At 43.2% G+C, this 26576-nt stretch overlaps 1 long non-coding RNA gene across 2 annotated transcripts in view; it reads right to left on the reverse strand.

Moving 5' to 3' along the window:
* Window positions 1-4903: 4903 nt before the first annotated feature.
* LOC105471314 (uncharacterized) overlaps window positions 4904-26576 on the reverse strand; it is a 69830-nt gene continuing 48157 nt past the window's right edge. Inside the window, exons 3-6 of one of the 2 annotated variants that reach the window (XR_011621925.1) lie at window positions 22292-22464; window positions 13216-13323; window positions 12629-12841; window positions 4904-5148 (exon numbers count right to left, since the gene is read on the reverse strand). This is a non-coding gene — a long non-coding RNA (uncharacterized lncRNA). Of the gene's footprint in view, window positions 5149-12628; window positions 13324-22291; window positions 22465-26576 lie in introns of both variants that reach the window. The other variant, XR_011621924.1, reaches the window with a different exon arrangement.

A 26576-nucleotide genomic window follows, 5' to 3' on the forward strand; every position in this document is an offset into this window, starting at 1 on the left:
AGCTGGATCATTGAGTAGATTAGGTATGTGCTGTATTTTCCATGTTGTTGTAGGCAAGAGCATGCTGAACTTGCTGCTACTACTGCATCGTAAGGGTCTTCTTGCCTTCATCTTTCTTTCTTTCCTTCTTTCTTCTTCTTTCCTTCCTTCTTTCGTTCCTTCTTCCCTTCCTTCCTTCTTCCCTTCCTTCCTTCTTCCCTTCCTTCCTTCTTCCCTTCCTTCCTTCTTCCCTTCCTTCCTTCTTCCCTTCCTTCTTTCCTTCCTTTCTTCCTTTCCTTCCTTCCTCTCCTTCCTTTCCTTTCCTTTCCTTCCTTTCCTTTCCTTCCCTCCCTCCCTCCCTGCCTCCCTCCCTCCCTGCCTGCCTGCCTCCCTGCCTGCCTCCCTCCCTCCCTTCCTTCCTTCCTTCCTTCCTGCCTTCCTGCGTTCCTGCTTTCCTACCTTCCTGCCTGCCTTCCTGTCTGCCTCTCTCTCTCTTTCTTTTCTTTCTCTTCTTTTCTTTTCTTTCTCTTCTTTTCTTTTCTTTCTCACTCTGTCTCTCAGGCTGGAGTGTAGTGGCACGATCTCGGCTCACTGCAACCTCTTCTGGCTCCCAGGTTCAAGCAATTCTCCCACCTCAGCCTCCCTGGTAGCTACGACTACAGGCATGGGTCACCATACCCGGCTTATTTTTGTATTTTTCAGAGAGGGGTTTCACCATATTGGCCAGGCTGGTGTGGAAACTCCTGACCTCAAGTGGTCCGTTCGCCTCAGCCTCCCAAAGTGCTGGGATTACAGCCACTGCCCCTGCCTGCCTTTGTCTTTCATTTTCTTTCTACTTTTTTTTTTTTTTTTTTTGAGACAAAGTATCACTCTGTTGCCCAGGCTGGAGTGCAGTGGCACTATCTTGGCTCACTGCAACCTCCACCTTCCAAGTTCAAGCGATTCTCCTGTCTCAGCCTCCCGTGTAGCTGGGATTATAGGCATGCACCACCACGCCCGGCTACTTTTTGTATTTTTAGTAGAGATGAGGTTTTGCCATGTTGGCCAGGCTGCTCTCAAACTCCTGATCTCAGGTGATCCACCTGCCTCGGCCTCCTGCAGCACTGGGATTACAGGCGTGACCCATTGCACCCAGACTGCCTTCATCTTTAATAACTTTTTCCTCCCTTTATGCTATCAGCTCTCTCCAACAGGCTCTTCTAGGCTCTTTCAGTGTTCCTTAACCACCTCCTCAAGGTCCTTCTAGCATCCTCTTGATGCCTAGTGTTAAGGCTAAGGCTAGCCTGGGCAACATAGAGAGACCCCCATTCTTTTTTTTTTTTTTTTTTTTTGAGACGGAGTCTCGCTCTGTAGCCCAGGCTGGAGTGCAGTGGCCGGATCTCAGCTCACTGCAAGCTCCGCCTCCTGGGTTCACGCCATTCTCCGGCCTCAGCCTCCCGAGTAGCTGGGACTACAGGCGCCCGCCACCTCGCCCGGCTAGTTTTTTGTATTTCTTAGTAGAGACTGGGTTTCACCGTGTTATCCAGGATGGTCTCGATCTCCTGACCTCGTGATCCACCTGTCTCGGCGTCCCAAAGTGCTGGGATTACAGGCTTGAGCCACCGCGCCCGGCCGAGACCCCCATTCTTAAAAAAGTTAGCTGGGTGTGGTGGTGCACCCTGTAGTCCCAGCTACTTGAGAAGCCAAGGTGGGAGGATCACTTTGGCCCAGGAGTTTGAGGTTGCAGTAAGCCATGATCATACCACTGTACACCAGCCTGAATGACAGAGCAAAGCCCTGTTAAAAAATAATAATAATAATGCTGACTAGGTGTGGTAGCTTAGGCCTGTGATCCCAGCACTTTGGGAGACTGAGGTGGGTGGATCACTTGCGCTCAGAAGTTCAAGACAACCTGGGCAATACAGTGAGATACCCATCTCTACAAAAAATACAAAAAATTAGCTGGGCATGGTGGCAAGTGCCTGTAGTCCCAACTACTTGGGAGGCTGAGGTGGGAACATCATTGCACCTGGGAGGTGGAGGTTGCAGTGAGCTATGATCTTGCCACTGTACTCCAGCCCGGGTGACCCTGTCTCAGAGAAAAAATAAAAAGCTAATGCTACCTGTTTTAGGTGTTGGATACAGCAGCACTGCATTTTTAGGTAACAAAATATGTTCTTGGTTATTTTTTGTGTGTAACAATTGAGGACTGCAAAAACTGGCTCACACCTATAATCTTAGCACTTTGGGAGACCGAGGTGGGAGGATTGCTTGAGCTCAGGAGTTCCTGGGAAACATAGCAAGACCCCATCTCTACTAAAAATCAAATAAAAAATAAAAATTTGCCAGGCATAGTAGTGCATACCTGTAGTCCTAGCTACTTGGGAGGCTGAGCCTAGATGGAGGCTACGGTGAGCCATGGTCATGCCACTGCAATCCAACATGAGTGACAGAGTGAGATGCTGCCTCATAAAATAAAATAAAATAAAATAAAATAAAACAAAATAGAGCTGTGAAAAAGTCTCCATAGGAAGAAACACTCAGTTCAACCTCCACACTAAGAGACTTAACTAATCTCCAGTAGGGCTTCTAGGGCTAAAGGCCATGCCCCTGGGATGACCCAGTCCCCTGTACATTTCTGCCTGTAAAAACATAAGGTTGCCAAAATAATGTACTATTTGTTGCAGCCAAAACCTGATGATAGATGCCTGACTTGCTTTGTCTTGGAGCATTTGCCTTTGAAATCTTGGAATTGTAAATCATTTCTCTGTCTTTTTGAGGTGTCTATCTATTTTCTTCAACTGTGGAATACCTTTTTCAAGGACCTGGGAGCCATCCCTTCGAAATATCATAAAGAAGGAAAAGGTCCCTGTCTCCCAGTCTCTGTGGAAGCGTAGGAGACTGACTTTGATAAACACCGGTGGGTGGACAGAGATGGCCTGATCATGTCCCTTAAGGCCCTTCAGTACTTTTCCTTTAGGACACACATGGTTCGCGTGGGTGAGGAGCAGGGCTTTGCTGCAAGAGGGCTTGCCTGGGTGGGTCTGGCTTGGGGTCCTTTCTGAGGTTGCTGTCAGAGAGTGGCTGGGGCTGCAACAGCATGGGGCTAGAGCAGCTGGGGCTGGCCCTCAACTCTTTCACTGTCTGGCCTCTCCAGGTCTCACCATGCAACCGGGTTGGGCTAGTCTGGGGCCTCAGGGTAGTTGCACTACTTATCTGGCAGTTGCAGATTTCAACAGTGAGTATTCTAGTGAGCAGGGCGGAAGCTGCAATGCCTTGTCTGATCTAGCCTTGAAAGTCACAAGTCAGCCTGGAGTAAAGGGGAGGAAAGTAGACCCCATTTCATCACAGGAAGAGTGTGAAGGCCACATTCTACATTGTAGATGAGTACAAAGGGTGGGAGATAATGCTGTGACCATCTTTGGGGAATGCAGCTTGTCCAATCATCTACTTGGCCAGCATTCAGCTTTAATATATTATATATAGTCTTTTATAGCCATAAATAGAAACACTTCTTTGCCCCTCCATTTTCTGTTGGACTATTAGGCTCGCTCCCTTATTTGTGCGAGTTTACAAAATTTTAGGCATTTGTCCAGGGCCTATAAAGCTGGGAGAAATAGGCTGGGTGTGGTGGCTCACGCCTGTAATCCCAGCACTTTGGGAGGCCAAGGTGGGTGGATTACCTGAGGTTAGGAGTTCAAGACCAGCCTGGCCAATATTGTGAAACCCCGTCTCTACTAAAAAATACAAAAATTAGCCGGGCATGGTGGCGCATACCTGTAGTCTCAGCTACTTGGGAGGCTGAGGCAGGAGAATCACTTGAACCCAGGAGGCAGAGGTTGCAGTGAGCCGAGATCGAGCCACTACACTCCAGCCTGGGTGGACTCCATCTCAAAAAAAAAAAAAGCTGGGAGAAATAGAGAAATAGGCTATCTATATACACCGATAGAAATCTGTGCCTTTGAGACCTATCTTACTGCATTCATGCTCTGGACCACTATGACTGCCAAATTATCTTCATTATTAGATCTAGCATTTAAGCCCAGGGACTTCATATGACTCTTTGTAGTGAATAAAACAAAACAAACAACAGCAGCAGCAGCAACAACAACAACAACAAAAGAAGCCCAGGGACACCAGTCACTTGAGATTTTTGTATTTGCCATTACAAAAATGCCATTAAAAAATAAATTGTTAATAAGATATGAAAATTAAGAACATTAATTTTTCTTTTTGAAAATAATTACATAGAGATTAAATTAACAAAGAGAAGATGGCCGGGTGCAGTGGCTCACACCTGTAATCTTAGCACTTTGGGAGTCAGAGGCAGGTGATCACTTGAGGCCAGGAGTTTGAGACCAGCCTGGCCATCTTGGTGAAACCCCATCTCTACTAAAAATAGAAAAATTCACTGGGTGTTGTGTACACCCATAACCCCAGCTACTTGGGAGGCTGAGGCAGAAGAATCACTTGAACCTGGGAGGCAGAGGTCACAGTAAACCAAGATCGTGCCAGTGTACTCCAGCCTGGGCAACAGAGTGAGACTCTTTCAAAAAAATAAAAATTAAAAAATTAAAAAATAACATAAAAGGGAGAAGATGAAATTAGTAGTGTCAAGTTTGAATTTTGAAAACTCAAAAAATCTCAATAATTTCTTGATAACAACAATATTCACCCCATAAGTCTATTTAGAGAAACACAATCATACAAAGGTAGGGCTGTTTTCAAAGATTTTTAAATTCACACCCTCTCCCACTTTTAATTATTCAGAGAATATCAATAAGAGAGATAGAGATCCACCTCTACCCAGGTAAAATCCCAAATCTGAGTCTAAGAGACTTTTGGAGATTTCTAAGTCTTATAGGATTGGCAGATTTGTTTGCCTGTGTACAGCGATAGACCAATACACTGAGACAGTGGGGTTTGCAATAGAGAAGGAGTTTAATAATCCCAAGGCCACTGAGTGAGGAGAAAAATGGAATCTTCAAGTCTCAAATCCACCTCTCCAAGGAGTTCTGGGGAAAGGTTTTTAAGTGGATCATGGATGACAAGGGGCTGGAAAATTGGGATCATTGATTGGTCAGGATAAGGAGGGTGAGATCATTAGGTAGAAACTAATCTTCCATGAGTCTCTTCCTTGCTGGGTCCTTCAGAACAGCTGGCATCAGTAGTTTCTTCAGCTAGCAAAACCTAAAAGAGAAATTCAAATGGAAAGCTTATTTCATAATGCCTTAGATTTTATCTATAGAACAGAAACGGAACAGAGTCTTGTGACAAGGGCTACGTTATCCTGGGGTAGTAAGCAGCGACAAGCTACAAGGAAGTGGGCCAAAGGGCAAGCTGGCTGAATTACTGCTGATTGTGCGGCAAGCCTAGTTGAATTTTATCTTTTTTCCCTTAATCAGTTTTACAAAATTTCCTTGGGGATGGTTTCATAGCAGATGAGTATAGCTGGAAGAGTGTCGTCCAGGTTGGAGTGCAGTGGCACGATCTCAGCTCACTGCAACCTCCACCCCTCAGGGTCAAGTCATTCTCCTGCCTCCGCCTCCTGAGTAGCTTGGATTACAGGTGTGAGCCACTGTGCCCAGCTAATTTTTGTATTTTTAGTCAAGATGGGGTTTCGCCATGTTGGCCAGGCTGGTCTTGAATTCTTGACCTCAGGTGATCCACCTGCCACAGCCTCCCTAAGTGCTGGGATTACAAGCCTGAGCCGCTGCTCCTGGCATTGGAAGAGTGTTCTTATGGAATCCTCAGGAAAATCAATCAGTGAAGCAGTTCCATTTGATCAGAATCATAATGTGGGATGCTTGAGGGTTTTGTTTTGTTTTGTTTTTTTTAATTTCCTTTAGTGTGATTTATGTGTACTGCAATGAATGAAAGCCTAGACTATCCATTGCAGCTATTGGATGCTCACATCGATGGAGGCCCTGTCTTTCCCCATCTCCAAGGTCCTGTCTTTCCCCATCTCCAATCCATCTGTGCAATTCTCTGGACAGAGAGGGTACACTTGACAGAGGGTTTTCACTTGGCACTATACTCATGTTCTCTTTTGGCACATTTTCAGTCCTAGACTCAGGCTTACATTTTTTGGCAAGTGTGTTTTTCTCTAATCGTTTTAGTGTTGTCTGTCACAGAGTTGAATTTGTACCATATATAATCTCTGTATTTTCACTGACACGGTTTTCTACTCTAATTTTTACACATAACTATCCATATGCATAAACAGTCTCTGTACAGTATTTCTGAGAGTATTTCTCAGAGGCAGAGTCACTGTTGAATATTGAAGGTAAAAACTTTGAGGCCTTCACAGAATGAGTAAAGTTCCTGAAATAAGTTTCTACTACAATACTCAATTCCATCTACAAATATAACTGTCATCAACACTTGGCTCTGTATTTTTCCAGTCATTTATTTCTCAGAAAATATAGACAATTTTATTTTTAGATAATTGAGGTTATATTGAATATACTACTTTGTAAGTATCTCTTTCCTATATTATACGTTTTTATTTTTTTTTCTTTTAAGAAACTCAGTTAAGTTCTTCTTTTGTCAATAGCTTATGTCCTTTGCCTACGTAAAAATTTTAAAAATGAATTACTGTTGAGTTGCTTTTGCTGTTTTTCATTTGACATACTGTTTTCCTAATCTTTTTTTTTTTTTTTTTTTTTTTTTTCCTGTTGAGGAGTTGTTTCACTCTTGTTGCCCAGGCTGGAGTGCAATGGCATGATCTCAGCTCACTGCAACCTCCGTTTCCCAGGTTCAAGTGATTCTCCTGTCTCAGCCTCCTGAGTAGCTGGGATTACAGGCATGTGCTACCACACCCGGCTAATTCTGTACTTATAGTAGAAACAGGGTTTTGCCATGTTGGCCAGGCTGGTCTTGAACTCCTGATCTCAGGTGATCCACCCACCTCAACCTCCCAGTGCTGGGATTACAGGCGCCAGCCACCACGCCCGGTGCTGTTTTCCTAATCTGTTTAGATTTTTTGTATCCATTAGCTTTTGCTGCATAACAAATCATCCAAAAACTTAGTGGCTTCAAATAAGGAGTATTTATTTCTCAGGACTCTTGTGGGTTTGGCTGGGAGGTTTTCTGGTCTGGACTGGCCTGGCAGATCTCTAAGGTCAGCTGGCAGCTCAGCTGGGGCCATGGTCTAGGGTTGGCTGCACACAAAAGTGAAGGCAGGGGCCAGGCGCAGTGGCTCACGCCTGTAAACCCAGCGCTTTGGGAGGCCGAAGCGGGCAGATCACCTGAGGTCAGGAGCTGGAGGCCAGCCTGGCCAACATGGTGAAACCCTGTGTCTACTAAAAATAAAATAAAATAAAATAAAAAATCAACTGCATGTGGTGGCACACAACTGTAATCCCAGCTACTCAAGAGGCTGAGGCATAACTGCTTGAACCTGGGAGGCGGAGGTTGCAGTGAGCTGAGATTGCGCCACTGCACTCCAGCCTGGGAGACAGAGTGAGACTCCCTCTCAAAAATAAATAAATAAATAAATAAATAATAAATAAATAAATAAGTAAAGTGAAATCATGTATCTGAGGACTCATTAGGGCTATTTTGCAAAACATTTTGGAAATGTTGGCATTTTGCAAACAATCTTCCATGCTTCCATGATTTTTTCCTCCCTCTCTTTTTCCTCCTCCCTCCTTCCTCCTTTTTCTTTTTTTTAAAATGGAGATGGAGGTTCACCATGTTGCCCAGGCTGGTCTTGAATTCCTGAGCTCAAGCATTCCACCCACATTGGCCTCCCAAAGTGCTGCGATTACAGGCGTGAGCCACCAAGACTGATCTTCCTCACCCTCTTCATTCATTGCTTCTGGATATTTCTTACTAAAACTAGAGCTGGAATATTGACATTGTATTTGCCTTAACATGAAATAGTCAGGAATGGCCTGGCAATACTCTGCTAGTAGGAGGTATAGGGAAAAATTCTTGTCAGAGTTTGCTGAAACAAAGCATCTGAAGTTCTTTAGGGACCAAAAAGTTATTTGTAAATTTAGAGAGCCACTTTTGCCATCTCAGTCTGTTTTGTGGCTTAAATTTAGAGTAAGGATGAAGCTCATGTGGTCATTTTTGTGTGTGTGTAAAGACCTCAGGTATTCATTTAAATTATGAGAGTAGGAAAAGAATAGCCTTCAGGTAATCTACACACTAATTCTCTAGTTAGAAAATATGAAGTTTTCTGTACATTTATTCTAAAGGAATCACTTGAAGCATTAGTAAGCTCTGGTGGGTTATGTTTATGGATACGTTTGGCTAGAGATTTTTCCATTTTGATGGATTCAGCTATTTCTTGTTTGTTTTTGAAATAGAATCTCTGTTGCCCAGACTGGAGTGCAGTGGCACAGTCTCGGCTCACGGCAACCTCTGCCTCCTGGTTCAAGTGATTCTCTTGCCTCAGCCTCCTGAGTAGCTGGGACTACAGGAGTGCATCACCACGTCCAGCTAATTTTTTTATTTTTAGTAGAGAGGGGGTTTCACCATGTTGGCCAGGCTGGTCTCAAACTCCTGACCTCAGGTGATCCACCCACCTCAGCTTCCCAAAGTGCTGGGATTATAGGCATGAGCCACCACACCGGGTGGATTCAGGTTTTTCCTACTTAGCATTTCTCAACATGTATTCAGAACAATATTAAGTACATAACAATTTATGCTGCTTGTAATGAAAGTCAACACATTTTGGAAAGTTGTATGAAACACTCCCCGTTTGAAGATTCATGGATCTTCTTTAATATCCCATATCAAAGTTTTGAGAAGTCTTGATGTAAATATACTTAACTCTGCTTTATTTAGTGTTTCAGAAACTTGTTTTTCAAGTCACACTTAACAGTGTTCTTCAGAATACAATTTAGTACATATGTCCCTAGAAGAATGGCCCTTGGACAAGCAGTATTTCTTCTACAATTAAGAATCAAGAACAGCCTGGCCAACATGGTGAAGCTTCATTTCTACTAAAAATACAAAAATTAGCCGGGCGTGGTGGTGGGTGCCTGTAATCCCAGCTACTTGGGAGGCTGAGGAAGGGGATTCATTTGAGCCTGGGAGGTAGAGGCTGCAGTGAGCCAAGATCACACCATTGCACTCCCACCTGGGCAACAGAGCAAGGCTCCGTCTCAAAAAAAAAAAAAAAAAAAAAAAAAAAAAAAAAAAAAAAAAAAGAATAGAGACTTATTAACATCATTGCTCATGTAAGGATTGAGATCTCCAGACACATTAGTCATCAGAGTTTGGAACACTTAAAAATGAAGTAAAGGCCGGGCGCGGTGGCTCAAGCCTGTAATCCCAGCACTTTGGGAGGCCGAGACGGGCGGATCACGAGGTCAGGAGATCGAGACCATCCTGGCTAACACGGTGAAACCCTGTCTCTACTAAAAATACAAGAAAATTAGCCGGGCGAGGTGGCGGGCGCCTGTAGTCCCAGCTACTCGGGAGGCTGAGGCCGGAGAATGGCGTGAACCCGGGAGGCGGAGCTTGCAGTGAGCCGAGATCCGGCCACTGCACTCCAGCCTGGGGCACAGAGCAAGACTCCGTCTCAAAAAAAAAAAAAAAAAAAAAAAAAAAAGTAAAAACGTCTTAATAATCAGTGCACAGCTTGGCAAGAAGTAATTTATTTAACAAGACGTACCATATCCTTTACAAACAAACCAAATAAGAATGGAGAGAAATTAGGTCTTGTTGATTAAGCGAGGAAAAATTTTTAAAGTTTTCCCTCAATTAAGAGAGGTAAACATGTCTGGTTCTTGCTTTCTTCTAACATTTTTTTTCTCTATGCAGTTGGCAAATAAAAGAATAAAAGTTTTAGAAATGGGCCAGGCTGAACCTAGGAGGCAGAGGTTTGCGGTGAGCTGAGATCGTGCCATTGCACTCCAGCCTGGGCAACAAGAGTGAAACCCCATCTCAAAAAAAAAAAGTGCCAGGCATGGTGGCTCATGCCTGGCCTCCCAGCACTTTGGGAGGCTAAAGTGTTAGGATTACTTGAGCCCAGGAATTTGAAACCGGCCTGGGCAATGTAGAAAGATTGTCTCTACAAAAAATAAACGTAATTAGCTGGCCATGGTGGCGTGCACCTCAAGTTCCAGCTACTTGGGGGGTCTGAGGTGAAAAGATTGCTTAAGCCCAGGGGGCTGAGACTGCAGTGAACTTTGATCACGCCACTGCACTCCAGTCTGGGTGGCAGAACAAGACCCTGTCACACACACACACACACACACACACAAAGCTTTAGAAGTGAATTAACGTTCTAAAAATCTAGCTCCCTGAAGGCAGAAATGTTTGTCTCAGGAGGTTGAGTTCTTTTCATTTAGAAGCTCCCCTCCCCCTGCTATATTTCTGAAAAAATATTATAATCTGGAAAAATATGATGTCACATTTTATAGTTCACTGTCATGCGGCTTGGGGGTTTCAACATGGTTGAACAGGTATCAGAACAGAACAGTCCGCGGGGCATCAGCAGCTTCTGAAATGTTCTTTGGGGATGAAATTGAGAGGAAGATGAGACAATCGTGGAAGAATGTAGTTCATCTAAGGTAGTTTTCTCTGAGGGAGAAAGGGCGGAAGGGACAGGGTAGCAGGTAATGGATGGTTCTCATGGGACAGGATGTTGATGAAGAAAAGAACAATTTCTATCCAGTGAGGAAGACATTTAAAGATTTTGTAGTAGTGGTGGTAATGAATTCTTATTGGCCTTGTGTGCTTGTGGTCTGTGTATATTTATTGTTTTCTGATTTTTTCCTTTGGCTCACTCTATTATGGTATTGAGATACATGGCTGCAGTTGCTATATTTGGAGCTATTTATTGCATTAGCAACAGCTATTGACATTCTTCCTCCAACCCATGAATGATGTTAAAATATACATCTTTTATTTCACTGCTCTATTTAATATCCATTGACTGCAAAGTGTGGGACCCATCAATTTTTGATGATATGTTCCTCATGGAGGGACGAAATGGTTCATGATGGGAACATCATTCTGTGGGAAAGCTATGTAGTCACTGCAGAAGTCTTTATACACACACACACACACACACACACACACACACACTATTGAGACCAGATCTCTCTCTGTTGCCCAACCTGGAGTGCAGTGCCACAATCTTGGCTCACTACAACCTCAACCTCCTGGGCTCAAATAATCCTCCCACTTCAGTCTCTCGAGTAGCTGGTATTACAGGCACACACCATCATGCCTGGCTAAGTTTTGTATTTTTTGTAGAGACAAAGTTTCACCATGTTGCCTGGGCTTAAAAGTGTTAGTTACAATAGGTGATTCCTTTGGCCATACCTCTGTGCGCGCGCACGCGTGTGTGTGTGTGTGAAGTGACATCACATTACAATAAGTCTCTTATTTGCTGATGATTTCCAAATTCTCTCCCACTGTTCAGGAGTTCTCCAGGGTATGCCCAGTGTGTATCCGGGAATGCAGTCCTCCCAGTTTCTGTTTCCTCCAGCATGTCCTAAGAGGCACATCGTCTCAGTTCTAATATGGTAGTCTCCATTTGTTGTCTCCTTGCTCTGGCTGCTGCTGTGACATTCCCTGCTGATGCTTCTCAAGTCAAAACATACTCTCTTCTGACTCATTGCTCAGGTAGAAGTTATGTTCTACATTTCAATATGCTCACGGTGCTGAATGGGAGCATCGTCAATTAAAGATGGTCATAATTTCTTTGCTTCTCCTCTCATTGAGAGGTAGAGTCTAAGTCCCCCACTCCTTGAATCTGGCTGGCTCTAGTGGCTTACTTGACCAATAAAATGTGGCAGAAATTCTAGGATTTATTAGTCTAGGTCATAAGTTTGCACCTTTCAAGTGGGCATCTTGAAATGCTTGCTTTGGGGTAAGCCAGCTACTGCAGAAGTCCATCTTACCTGTGACCACCATGTTGTGAGGAAGCCCAAGCCAAGTCATGTAAGAGGCTGCAAGGAGAGTGTTCTTTCCATGCCCTTACTGTTCTATCCACACCAGCATGCTGACCAGACATGAGTGAAGGAGACATCCTGGTCATTCAGTGTTGGGGAGATCAGACCCAACACAAGGTTGTGGGGGCAACAAAGACCAGCGGAGTCAAAGGAATGAGAAAAAGACAGTTTGAGAGAGAAAGTAGGACCAGGGGGCCATCGCGAGTGTGGAGGCGGCAAACGCTCTGAGCTCTGGGAGCCCACGCTATTTATTGGTGCTCAAAGAAACAGGTGGTAAGGATGTGGGGGTTGAAAGGGAACAGTGTACCAAGTGAATGAGAAACATATGGCTACTTGAGATGTGAGTGCTAGAAGCAAGGAGCCAGCAAGTCTAGCAGACATGCAAGCCCTGCCTCAGCTTCTCTCCCAACACTTGGCTTTTCTCCCAACATGCAACCCTTCTTTTTTTTGGAAAAACCACCACAGCTATCATTATTACAGCTATCATTATTACTAACATAAGGTGCTCTCTTTTTCAAATTAATTGAGCAAGGCAATTGCAGGCTGTGAAGCCCTTAATTGCCAGTTGGTGATCCAGCTTCAATTTTTCTTAGCCCTTATTCAAAATGGAGTCACTCTGGTTTGAATGATTCCTACATATCTCCCCTTTCCCTTTTACAAGAGGACCCTTAATCTTAGGAGTTGCAGAAGGATGAAGGTCCATCTTCTATAACTTCATGCTGAAAAGGGGCGATCATACTCCTGCCTACCTATTGGGGTCTCTTGTGTTCAGGGTAGAGAGGTGTTCTGTCAGAAAGCATTGGTCTGCTAAGCATCTATAGGTAAACCCTGGTGCTCCAGCAGTTTCTCAGCATGGCTTCTACTGGGGGAACCTGGTCCATGGTTGGGATCCATGGGCCCGTCCAGTCTCCTGCTCCATGGTCATACACATCTTGAGGGCACCTACACGATCTGTTTATCTCCTGCAAAACACAAGCATACCCTCACCCCTACGTTAGTAAATCTACTGAAACACAAGGAAAAACTTTTGTGGCTATAGCTGGGAGGCATGCCATTGCTGAAGCATTTGTAACTCAGCTTCTGCCTCTTTGGTTAATTACCACGGGGCAAAACTTACTGTTGATAACGAGAAGCAGGCCCCTTCTAACAGAAGGCACAGAGAAAGCAAATCGAGGCTTAAAAGCAATCCTTAAACCTTCCATTTGCACTACAGGTGGGTCTACTAGATACTGTGGCTCATGATATATCTTCAGATGTTTGGTGGTCACCCACATGGGCACCTGATTGTCACCTGGAGAGACACAAGCAAATTCTCTTCCCCAAAAAATTATCTTACCTTTTTCTCAGCTCTTTGTATGTGCATCCCTCCACCATATATCTTGTCCAGTCTTTTTATTTTCCTTTTGTCCTGTCAGGTGTTGTTCAGCTGCAGTCATGGGTTGATCTTTTTGTAAATTAAAAAAATTTAATGTTAATAAAGCTAAATGCAATAGTATATGTGGTGTCTTATATTCCTGGTTCCCTCCTTTTTGCTTTTGTATTTGAGTTTTTAAAGTATGATTATCTCTTTCCACTACTGCTTGTCCTTGTGAGTTATATGGAATACCTATAGTGTGGGTAATACTCCATTGTTGAAAAAATGTAGCCATAGCTTTACTACAATATCCTGGGCTGTTATCAGTTTTGATTTTTCCCGGGATTCCCATAACTGAAAAACAAGATAAAAAGTGTCTTTTAGGCCGGGTGCGGTGGCTCAAGCCTGTAATCCCAGCACTTTGGGAGGCCGAGATGGGCGGATCACGAGGTCAGGAGATCGAGACCATCCTGGCTAACACGGTGAAACCCCGTCTCTACTAAGAAATACAAAAAAAAATAGCCGGGCGAGGTGGCAGCGCCTGTAGTCCCAGCTACTCGGGAGGCTGAGGCTGGAGAATGGCGTGAACCTGGGAGGCGGAGCTTGCAGTGAGCTGAGATCCGGCCACTGCACTCCAGCCTGGGCTACAGAGCGAGACTCCGTCTCAAAAAAAAAAAAAAAAAAAAAAGTGTCTTTTAACATGAGCTGTAGCTTCCCCTGTTTGACATGTGGCCCAGATAAAATGTGAATAGGTATCTACTGAAACATGAACGAAGGACAATTTTCCAAAAGCAGGAATATGTGTTACATCTATCTGCCAGATGGAATTTGGAGATAAACATCTAGGGTTAACTCCTGTTCCTTAATGTGGTAGATGCAGGACTTGACAGGCAGAACAGTGTTGCACAATTTCTTTAGCTTGTTTCCATGATAGACCATAGCTTTTTCTAAGGCCTGTGGCATTAAGATGGGTTAAAGAATGAAATGTGGCCAGGTGTGGTGGCTCATGCCTGTAATCCCAGCACTTTGGGAGGCTGAGGTGGGCGGATCGCGAGGTCAGGAGATTTGAGACCATCCTGGCTAACATGATGAAATCCCATCTCTACTAAAAACACACATGAGGCTGGGTGCGGTGGCTCAAGCCTGTAATCCCAGCACTTTGGGAGGCCGAGACGGGCGGATCACGAGGTCAGGAGATCGAGACCATCCTGGCTAACATGGTGAAACCCCGTCTCTACTAAAAAAATACAAAAAACTAGGTGGGCACCTGTAGTCTCAGCTACTCGGGAGCCTGAGGCAGCGTAAACCCGGGAGGCGGAACTTGCAGTGAGCTAAGATCTGGCCACTGCACTCCAGCCCGGGCGACAGAGCAAGTCTCTGTCTCAAAAAAAAAAAAAAAAACCACACAAAAATTAGCCACGTGTGGTGGCGGGTGCCTGTAGTCCTGGCTACTCAAGAGGCTGAGGCAGGAGAATGGCATGAACCCAGGAGGTGGAGCTTGCAGTGAGCCAAGATTGTGCCACTGCACTCCAGCCTGGGTGACACAGCAAGACTCTGTCTCAAAAATAAAATAAAATAAAAAATAAATAATGAAATGTTTGTGCATCAGCAAAAACTGCAGACACCAAAGAGTCCATCTTTTGATTAAGTTTAGTTAAAGTGCCAGGGAGGTTAGTATCTGCTCTCATTTGAGTGATATAGAAAGGTGAATGCCTTTGTTGTACTGCTTGCTGTAAAGAATGAAATAAGATTAAATTGTTCGTCAGTCACATTTTGAATTAAGGCACATTCAATATTTTGCATGGCTTGATTTTAGACTTAGGATAATGATTATCAAGAATGCCAACAAAACTGGCCAAATTAACTTGCCATTCTTGGGAATTAATATAGGCTTGTTGAATTTGTTGTTTTGTAATGGAACTATAATCTGATTTGGATCATCTCCCATTAACTTTGTTGTGCACAGCCTTGCTTGTCCTACTAACACAGCAATTTGATCTAAGTACAGAGTGAGCATTTTGGTTGTATTGTGAGGTAGAAAAAGCCACTCAACCAGATCATCCTGTTAAACTATAACTCCTGTAGGCAAATCTTAGTAGGAAAAACTAAAAACTATAATGGCTCTATTGGATTAATTCATTCTACTTGTGCTTGCTGAATTTTCTCCTCAATTAGTTGAAGTTCCTCCAATGCTTCTTTGGGCAGGGAGCGTTTACTGTTAAGGTTAGAATCACCTTGTAAAGTAGAAAAGAGGTGAGACATAGCATAGGTAGGAATGCCTAAAGTTGGACGAATCCAATTAATGTCTCCTAATAATTTTTGGAAATCATTTAAGGTTTCTAAATTATTTCTTTGAATTTGAACATTTTGAGGCTTAAGAGCACTTTGCTGTACCTTCATTTCTGGATATTGAAAGGGAGTAGAAGTTTGGATTTTATTGGGGGCTATAATTAACCATGCCACATTTACAGTCTTTTCTGTTTGTAGCACACCATCAATTCTTCCCTAGTTTCAGCTGCACACAGAATATCATCCATGTAATGGATAATATGACATTTTTTGAACTGTTCTTTAACTGGCTTAATAGTTTTCCCGACATAAGTTTGACAAACAGTTGGGCTATTTAGCATGCCTTGTGGTAGTACTTTCCAATGGTATCTGTCTGTTGGTTCTTTATTATTTATGGTGGGAACAGTAAAAGCAAATTTTTCATAATCTTGGGCAGCTAAAGGAATGGTAAAAAAAGCAATCCTTTAGATCTATCACTATGAGACGCCAGTATTTTGGGACCATTGTTGGGGAGGGCAGTCCTGGTTGTAGAGTGCCCATGGGTTGAATCACAACATTAACAGCCCTTAAATCTGTTAACATTCTCCATTTCCCTAATTTTTTCTTAATGACAAATACAGGAGAATTCCAAGGGGAGAAAGGAGGCTCTATATGTCCCTTTTGCAATTGTTCCTGCACCAGTTCTTTTAAAGCCTCCAGTTTTACCTGTTTCAGTGGCCATTGCTCCACCCAAACCAGTTTGGCAGTTAGCCAAACAAGAGGAATGGGAGCCAGAGGCTCAACAATGGCCACTCCTAAAAATGACATCCCAATCTGGTCCGATCTGTTTGCTCTTTTAATTCTAAAGGTTCTGATTGACCATTTTTATCTTTTCCTAGTCCTTTTCCCAGGTGATATCCCATATTTTTCATCATTGGTCTATTATTACTATATTGATCCATAGGAATAGATATTTCAGCATCCCATTGTTGCAATAAGTCTCTACTTGATAAATTGTCAGGAATAGGTGTAATGATAGACTGAATTGTCTCTTCCTTACCATCTGGCCCTTGACATGGTAAAATCAAGTAACTCTGAAAAACTTCCGACGCAGTTGCTACTCCAACAATACCAATGGATGCCTTTTGCTTAGGCCAGTGCCGGGACCATTGATTTATAGCAATAATAGAGACATCAGCTCCAGTATCTACTAGTCTTTCAAAATCTTTTCCCTGAATAGTTACTGTGCAAATAAGTTTTTTGTCAGACACTTGATAACCCAATACACAGCCTTTCTGCTGGATTAGTGTTACCAAAGTCTCCTGTTCTTTTCACTGTGCTGCTTCCTAGTTTTATGTACAGTAACAGCAACAACTGAGCAATTCTTTCTCCCGGGGAGGCAGACCACGGAGTTGAGGAACTAATAACTAATTGAATTTCTCTGGTATAATCAGAGTCAATTATTCCCAAATGTACAGTAACAGACTAGACCTTCCAAGTAATAAACCAACTGTTCTTGAGGGTAAAGGTCCCCTAACTCCTGTGGGGACCTTCTTTGGTGGCTCCCCAGGAAGTAAGGAGATGGGAATTGTGCTGTAGAGGTCTACAGCAGCACTGCCTGCTGAGGTGGGGGACAATTGTACATTTGTAAGGGCACTGGCTGTGCTGGGTATGTCTCGGTTTGTTGAGGGGCCCAAGGTGGGCCCCTCTTCCTGTTTCCCAAAAGAGGTTGTCCATCTTGGCTAAATTTAGAATGACACTGACTTGCTCAGTGATTGCCTTTCTTACACCAGGGACATACACTGGGACTTTTCTGTTGATTGATGGTAGTAGTTTTTGCCTTTTGATTTCCTTTTCTACATTCCTTTCTTGTGTGTCCAAATTGCCCACAATTAAAGCAAGAGCCTGAGAAATGGGGCATATTCTTTCCTACTCTTAATCCAGCCATAGCCTGAGCTAAAAGAGTAGCCTTATGTAAGTTACTGCCAATGACATCACAAGCCTTAATACATTCAGCGAAATGAGCCTTCCCTCTCGGGCCTATGAGCAGTTTGACACTCTGCATTAGCATTATTGTATGCAAGAAGCTATATTACAACATCCTGAGCCGTTTTACCAGTTATGGCTTTATACCAAGCCTCTTGGAGCAGAGCAATAACATCAATATATGGTTCTTTAGGTCCTTGTCAGACAGAACTGAAAGAATATTTTTCCCCTGTAACATTTATCCTTTCCCATGCCTGTAAACACACAAAGTGCAGCTGAACAATGGCAACATCCTCCATTACTGCTGGATTCTCTAATCGACCACAGTTAGGGCCAAAGCCCATTAACTGTTCAAAGTAAACAGGCACAGGTGGCTGTGCTTGCATTTTCCTTTGCCTGAGTTTGAGCTTCATCAGCCCACCAGGTTTTAAACTGCAAGTACTGAGATCGAGTGAGAACAGATTTTGTCAAAATATCCCAATCATATGGTATTAATCTATTATCAAGAGCCATATTTTTTTAATAACATTTGCACAAAAGGAGAGTTCAGTCCATATTGACTAATGGCTTGCTTAAATTCTTTTAGTAACTTAAAAGGAAAAGAGATCCAATTAGCTATACTCTGTCCTCCCTGCTGGATTATAGTAATGGGAAATTGCCATGTTTTAAGGTCTCCCTTGGCTCTAGCTTTTTGAATAGAATTTTGTATAGCACCACCAATTGCTCCAGGTTTTAATGTTGCAACTATAGAAACAGTAAGTTTTTCAGCTAATTTATTTTCTCACCCATTAAGGAGAGAGAGAGGAGGTGGCCATTCACTTAATTCAGCAGCTGGAGCCAATGGGCTAGTAAAATATTTTTTTTTAAGTTTTCCTTTCTTTTCTTTAATCTCCTCTGGTAGTTGTTCCTCACACTCAATCTGAAGTTAGTTTTTTACATTCATCTTCCTCTTCCTCATCTGAATCTGCCTCATCATCTGTTTGAAATGGCTCAAGAGTTGTCTTTATTAGCGCCTACATTGACCAAATGGAAACTGGAATTTTTGGTCCATCTTTATACGTCTTTTTAAAATCTCTGCCAATTCTCTCGCATTCATCCAACTCCATAGTCCCTTGTTCCAGAAATCATGGGCAAAACTGCTGTACTGTACTAAAGAGTGATAACAAATTCTGAGTACTAACTTTCACTCCCCATCTTCATAATAAATGCCTTAAGAAATGTAAATAAGCAGAATGTCTGCTTTCACTTTGTCCCATTGTTACCCTGGTTCTTCCGAGTGCTCAGCTTTCCTGCTGAGCTGCTTTTAGACATCCTTGGGTGTCATTTGATGATGTGTCCTCTGCTTTCACATGCTCCAGCATTCCTTCACCAAGGCCTTTGTTGTCCCACGTTGGGCAGCCAGGAATGTTGGGGTGATCAGACCCAACACCAGGTCGTGGGGGGCAACAAAGTCCGGCAGAGTCAAAGGAATGAGAAAAAGACAGTTTGAGAGAGAAAGTGGGACCAGGGGGCCATCGTGAGTGTGGAGGCTGCAAAGGCTTAGAGCTCTGGGAGCCCACGCTATTTATTGGTGCTCAAAGAAACAGGTGGTGAGGATGTGGGAGTTGAAAGGAAACAGTGTATCAAGTGAATGAGAACATATGGCTATTTGAGATAATGGGAGTGCTAGAAGCAAGGAGCCAGCAAGTCTGGCAGACATGCAAGCCCTGCCTCAGCTTCTCTCCCAACAGTTCAGCTTTAGCCGACACTGCATGGAGAAGAATTGAGAAACCAGTTGATAGTCAAAACTGGAGCCCTTGGCTGGGGATGCTGGCTTATGCCTGTAATCCTAGCACTTTGGAAGGCCAAGGTTGGCAGATCACCAGAGGTCATGAGTTTGAGACCAGCTTTGCCAACATGGCGAAACCCCATCTCTACAAAAAATTAGCCAGATGTGGGGGCCTGCACCTGTAGTCCCAGCTTCTTGGGAGGCTGAGGCAGGAGAATCACTTGAATCTGGGAGGCGGCGGTTGCAGTGAACAGAGACCACACCACTGCACTTCAGCCTGGGTGACAGAGCGAGACTCAGTCTCAAAAACAAAACAACAACAATGAAAAACTGGAGCCCTAGACATATGACCCCACCCTAGCTCTTCCTGGTCACTTGAGCCACCTGCGTTCCCAGTCATATGGAACAGAGGTCAGCTATTCCCACTTGATCTGCTTGCATTACTGATCTGCAAAGTCATGAGCATAATAAAAAGATGTTTCCTTATGCCACTAAGTTCTGGGTGGCTTGTTACACAGCAATAGATGACTGAAACAGGGAGAACATTGGCTTGTTTCAGCGTATGCCATCCAGTGTTACAGAGGCTAATGGGTGTTCCCTGCACTCTATTGTTGTACAGAGATTTTAGGATAACAGCTTTCCTCAGACCTTTAGCATGAGTCCCTGGGCTGGAGGCCAAGAAAAATTGGCTACAGAAGATAGGAACAGCACACATCCTGCTTTATTCAAAATTGTTCATCTAGACAATTACCCCAAGCAATGTGGAATAAGAAAATCTCTGGAGAGAATAAACAAGTCAGTTACAAAGAAATGGGAATTAGAATGTCCTCAGTCTTTTCAACAATACTAATGGAAGCTTGAAGATAATAGAATGCTTGAAAAATTTTGAGTGAAAATTATTTTCAACCTAGAATTCTATATACCCTCCAGACTATCAGTGAAGTGTGAAGATAGATAAAAACATTTTCAAAATAGATCAGGGAAAACAGATATCTGTCATGAAAGTGTTTTAAAGAAAATGCTGAAAGGTCTCCAAAAGACAAACAATGAAAAAGATATAGGCTGTAAGAAATAACAGATTCCATGCAGAAAAGGCACATGGAAGGTTTTTTTAAGACAGAATCTCAGTCTGTTGCTGGAGTGCAGTGGTATGATCCCGGCTCACTGCAACTTCTGCCTCCAGGGTTCAAGCGATTCTCCTGCCTCAGCCGCCTGAGTAGATGGGATTACAGGTGCCCACCACCACGCCCAGCTAAGTTTTGTATTTTTACTAGAGACAGGGTTTTGCCATGTTGGCCAGGCTGGTCTCAAACTCCTGACCTCAGGTGATTTGCCTGCCTTGGCCTCCCAAAGTGCTGGGATTACAGGCATGAGCCACTGCAACTCACCTTTTTTATCTTTTCTGAAAGTATACTTGAGAAAGGGAAATCTTAAGATGGTGGCTGTGCAGCATATCTAGAGTACACTCTCGATTTGAGGTACACCTTTCAAAAAAAAAGAATGGATAAATTTTCTGACATGTTTAATCATGGGGGGAATATATTTAAAGTATGGCATTGAACTATTGGAAATTATAGAAAAACTTAAATATTCACAAAAAATGTAGCAGATTAACTCCAGATAAGGTAGTGAATTATATGAGAAAGAAAATATAATCTTAATATATCCCTAACTCACAGGGAACAATATTTACATAGTCACAGTCACAATAGGGAAAAAATGAAATGAGGGTCAAAATTATAAACGGTTGACTTGGGAGAGGAAAAAATAATTAGAAGTGAGCAACATCTTTATTTACCATAATATGAAGTTATTGATATTGTTAAAAATAGATGACTCAAGAGGTTATATGTACTTTATTTAGAAATGTGAATATAAGTATTTGAAGAAAAATCAGTTGAGTTGAGAATGGCTTGCTCTGGGGAATGGGATGAGATGGGGAAGGCAGCGGGGAAAAAGGAAATACCTGTTGGTGATGGAAGCACTTTAGTGCTGTATGAATTTTTTAACTACTTACATGTAATACTTTAAAAAATACAAAAAATATTTGGAGGCCAGGTGCAGTGGCTCACCCCTGTAATCACAGCACTTTGGAAGGTGGATTACCTGAAATCAGGAGTTTGAGACCAGCCTGGCCAACATGGCGAAACCCTGTCTCTACTGAAAATACAAAAATTAGCCAGGCGTGGTGGCATACACCTGTAGTCCCAGCTCCTTGGAAGGCTGAGGCAGGAGAATCACTTGAACCCAGGAGGTGAAGGTTGCAGTGAGCTGAGATGGCACCACTGCATGGCAGCCTGGGCCACAGAGCCAGCAAGTGTATAGATACTAAAAGTAAAATTAGGGAATCTTAAAAATAACAAAGTACATTTTGTGTATGATTACAGAAGAAGTATGTTGCTGAACAAAATACAAAATACAAAAATACCTGATGAAGAAAATAATCTGTATACATGACCCTTGAGCAACGTGGGTGTTAGCAGCACCAACCCCCAATGCAGTAATAAAAAAAAAAAAAGCCATATATAACTTTTGATTCCTCCCCAAATTTAACTATTAACAGCCTACTGTTGACTGGAAGCCTGACTGATTACATAAACAGTTGATTAACACATATTTTATGTATGTGCTAAATACTGTATTCTTACAATGAAGTAAGCTAGAGAAAATGTTGATAAGAAATTCATAAGGAAGAGAAAATATATTTACCATTCATTAAGTGAAAGTGAGTTATCATAAAGGTCTTCATCCTTAGTGTGTGCACATTGAGGTGGAGGAAGAGGAGAGGGATTGTCTTGCTGTCTCAGGGTGGCAGAGGAGGAAGAGGTGGAGGACATAGAAGGAGAGGCAGGGGAGAAGACACACTTTGTGCAACTTACAGAAATGCACAGTAATTTCTGTCTGACTTTTGTTTTTTAATTTCTATAAAAATATTTCTATATGGTACCAATCCACTCCTTCCACCATTTGCTTTAGTTTTAGTGTCTGTATCATAGAAGGGTCTATGTTGTCTGCAGCTGGCTTAGAAGCACTCACCTCCATCAAGTTGTTGTCTGTTCATTCTTCTGGTGTGGTGTCTATTAGCTCTTACATTTCTTTAAGATCCATGTCTTGAAACCCTTCACCCTTCAATCACTTTTTGTGCTGCATCCATGATCTTCGTCATGATTTCCCTGATTGGCTCTGTCATAACTCCTATGAACTCCAGCCTGGGTGAGAGAGTGAGACCTTGTCTCAAAAAAACAAAACAAAGACCAGTTTTGGTGACTCACGCCTGTAATCCCAGGACTTTGGGAGGCCAAGGCAGGCGGCTCACTCAAGGCCAGGAGTTCAAGACCAGCCTGGCCAACATGGTGAAACTTCATCTCTACAAAATACAAAAACTCTGTCCTCACATAATACAAAAATTAACTGGATGTGGTGGCACATGCCTGTAGTCCACTACTCAGGAGGCTGAAGCATGAGAATTGTGTGAATCAAGGAGGCAGAGGTTGCATTGAGCCTGGATCATGCCACTGCACTCCAGCCTGGGTGACAGAGTAAGAGTCTTTCTCCTGAAAAAAAAATAAAAATAAAAAAAAATCTGTTCAGGACTGGGCAGAATGGCTCATACCTGCAGTTCCAGCACTTTGGGAAGCTGAGGAGGAAGGATTGTTTGAGCCAAGAGTTCAAGATCAGCCTGGGCTACAGAGCAAGACCCTGTCACTACCAAAAAAAAAAAAAAAAATTAGTTGGGCATGGTGGTGTGCATGTGTGGTCCTGCTACTCAGAAAGCTGTGGTGGGAGGACTGCTTGAGCCCAGGAATTTGACGTTTCAGTAAGCTATGATCACACCATTGCACACCAGCCTGGGTAATAGAAAGAGATCTTGTCTCAAAAACAAAAAACCTGTTGAAGCAGATATCCTTTCTCCTCAATAATTTTCTTAAAGGTATCTGAGAACTTGTCTGCTGCTTCTTGGTTAGCAGAATCTGGTTCTCCTGTTATCTTGACATTTTTAAGCCAAAATTATCAAACCATCCTTTGCTGGCATTAAATTCTCCAGCTTTAGATCTTTTACCTTTCTTTTACTTTAAGTTGTTTTATAATGACCTTGCTTTTTCTCAAATCATATTAAAATCCATAACTATGCCTGCCTTATAGCAACCTTCCACACACATAAAAGCTGCATTTTTTTTTTTTTTTTGAGACGGAGTCTCGCTCTGTTGCCCAGGCTGCAGTGCAGTGGCCGGATCTCAGCTCACTGCAAGCTCTGCCTCCCGGGTTTACGCCATTCTCCTGCCTCAGCCTCCCGAGTAGCTGAGACTACAGGCGCCCGCCACCTCACCCGGCTAGTTTTTTGTCTTTTTTAGTAGAGACGGGGTTTCATCCTGTTAGCCAGGATGGCCTCAATCTCCTGACCTCATGATCCGCCCGTCTCGGCCTCCCAAAGTGCTGGGATTACAGGCTTGAGCCACCGCACCTGACCAAAAGCTGCATTTTCAATATGAAACAAAAAGGTATTTCAAAAAAGTGCAAGGTTTTTTGCACCTGCTGGCTTAGCTGTGGCAATGGCTTGATGAATTTCTTTTTCCTTTTTTACAATGGTCCTTATTGTCTCATGCATCTGTGTGAAGAGACCACCAAACAGGCTTTGTGTGAGCAACAAGGCTTTTTATTTCACCTTGCAGGTGGGCTGAGTCCAAAAAGAGAGTCAGCAAAGGGTGGTGGGATTATCATTAGTTCTTACAGGTTTTGGGATAGGCGGTGGGAGTTAGGAGTAATGTTTTGTGGGCAGGGGGTGGATCTCACAAAGTACATTCTCAAAGGTGGGGAGAATTACAAAGAACCTTCTTAAGGGTAGGGGAGATTACAAAGAATCTTCTTAAGGGTGGGGGAGATTACGAAGTACATTGATCAGTTAGGGTGGGGACGAAACAAATCACAATGGTGGAGTGTCATCAGTTAAGGCTATTTTCACTTCTTTTGTGGATCTTCAGTTGCTTCAGGCCATCTGGATGTATACGTGCAGGTCACAGGATACATGACTTAGCTTGGGCTCAGAGCCCTGACATTCCGGCCTTCTTATATTAATAAGAAAAATAAAATAAAATAGTATTTAAGTATTGGGGCAGTGAAAATTTTTGGGGGTGGCTCAGAGAGATAATGGGCAATGTTTCTCAGGGCTGCTTCGAGGGGGATTAGGAGTGGCATGGGAACCTAGAGTGGGAGACATTAAGTTGAAGGAAGATTTTGTGGTAAGGGGTGATACTGTGGGGTTGTTAGAAGGAGCATTCATCATATAGAATGATTGGTGATGGCCTGGACAAGGTTTTGGATGAATTGAGAAACTAAACGGAAGACACAAGGTCTGAATAAGAGAAGGAGAAAAACAAGTATTAAAGGACTAAGAATTGGGAGGACCCAGGAAATCCAATTAGAGAGCGCCCAAGGGGGTTCAGCATAATTACTTGCTTGGTTGGCAAGTTTTTGGGCTCTATCCTTGAGTTTTTTTATGTTGTCATATACCAGGCCAGATTTATTAAGGTAAACACAACACTCTTCATTTAAAAATATACAGAGTCCTCCTTTTTCAGCAGTGAGTACGTCAAGGCCTCAGCGGTTTTGGAGGACAACTGCAGCTAGAGAGTCCACTTGGGCGTGAAGAACTGATAAAGTTTGTGATAGGTAGGTGATGCTAGCAGAAAAGTACCTACATGGAAGAGGTTATGAAATGACGATAGAATAGAATTAACCTGTGAGGCTGGAAGGAGATATTTTCCGTGGTCCAAGAACCATTTGCCTTGTGTGGGAAGAGACTGATAGGTGGAAGTTTTAGTGGGAGAGTAGGTGGGAGTGATCGATGAGAAGGAGAAAAACTGGCCATGAGGGACAGAAATTGGAATGCTAGCTGCTGCTTTAGCTACCTTATCAGCATAAGCCTTGCCCTGAGTGATGGGATCTGATGCCTTTTGGTGGCCCTTGCAGTGTATGACTCCAGCTTCCTTTGGAAGTAAAGCGGTCTTGAGAAGAATTTTTATTAAGGAGGCATCGATGATGGAGGACCCTTATGTAGTGAGGAAACCTCTTTCTGCCCATATAACAACATGGTAGTGCAGGATATGGAAGGCATATTTAGAGTCAGTATAAATATTGACATGTAATTCCTTTGCAAGAGTGAGGGCCTGAGTTAAGGCAATGAGTTCAGCTTGCTGAGAGGTAGTGGAGGGGGGCAGAGCAGTAGCCTCAGTGATACATGTGGAAGATACTATAGCATAGCCTGCCTTTGTTGGTGAGCGGTGATTAGGCCTGGTGGAACTGCCATCAGTAAACAAAATGTGATCAAGGTGAGAAACAGGAAAGAAGGAACTATGGGGAAATGGAGTGAATGTCAGGTGTATCAGAGAAATATAGTCATGGGGGTCAGGTGTGGTATCCGAAATAATGTGGGAGGCCGGATTGAAGTTCAGGCCAGGAACAATGGTAATTGTGGGAGACTCAACAAAGAGTGAGTGTAGCCAAAGGAGCCGGAGGGCAGAAAGTATATGCATCAGGTATGAGGAAGGAAATAGATTCTGGAAGTTATGAGAACTGTAGAGAGTGAGTTGAGCATAGTTTGTGATTTTGAGGGCCTCTAAAAGTATTAAAGCAGCGGCAGCCGCGACGCACAGACATGAGGGCTAAACTAAAAGAGTAAGGTCAAGTTGTTTGGACAGAAAGGTCCTGTATGGCGAGGTCCCAGCTTTTGGGTAAGAATTCTAACCACACAGCCCTGCACTTTGGCTGTGTGTAATGAAAAATGTTGGGATGAGTTAGGCAGAGCTAGTGTGGGAGTAGCTTAAAAGCTTCTAAAGAATAATGGGTTGTGGAGGGAGATATTGAGGATAGGAGAGTATATGGGTTTGGCACCACGGGGTGGAGAAGTAAAATATTACATAACCTCTTCCATGTAGGTACGTTTCTGGTTGATAAGGTGCAGATCCTGAACTAACCTGTAAGACTCATCCAGTTTTTGGACAGGTAAAATGGGGTAATTGTAAGGAGAGTTTGTAGGCTTTAAAAGGCCATGCTGTACCAGGCGAGTGATAACAGGCTTTAATCCTTTTAAAGCATTATCCTTTTAAAGCGTTTAAAACTGTGGGATGGGATATTGGCATTGAGCGGGGTAAGGGTGATTAGGTTTTAATGGGATGGTAAGGGATGCATGATCGGTCTCCAAGGAGGAAGTAGAAGTATCCTATACTTGTGGATTAAGTTGGGGAGATACAAGCGGAGGATGTGAAAGAGGCTTTGAATTGAGGAAAAGGGCAGCAATAAAGTATGGCTGTAGCCCAGGAATAAT

This window comes from Macaca nemestrina, chromosome 4 (assembly GCF_043159975.1).
Source record: "Macaca nemestrina isolate mMacNem1 chromosome 4, mMacNem.hap1, whole genome shotgun sequence".
Taxonomy (NCBI): domain Eukaryota; kingdom Metazoa; phylum Chordata; class Mammalia; order Primates; family Cercopithecidae; genus Macaca; species Macaca nemestrina.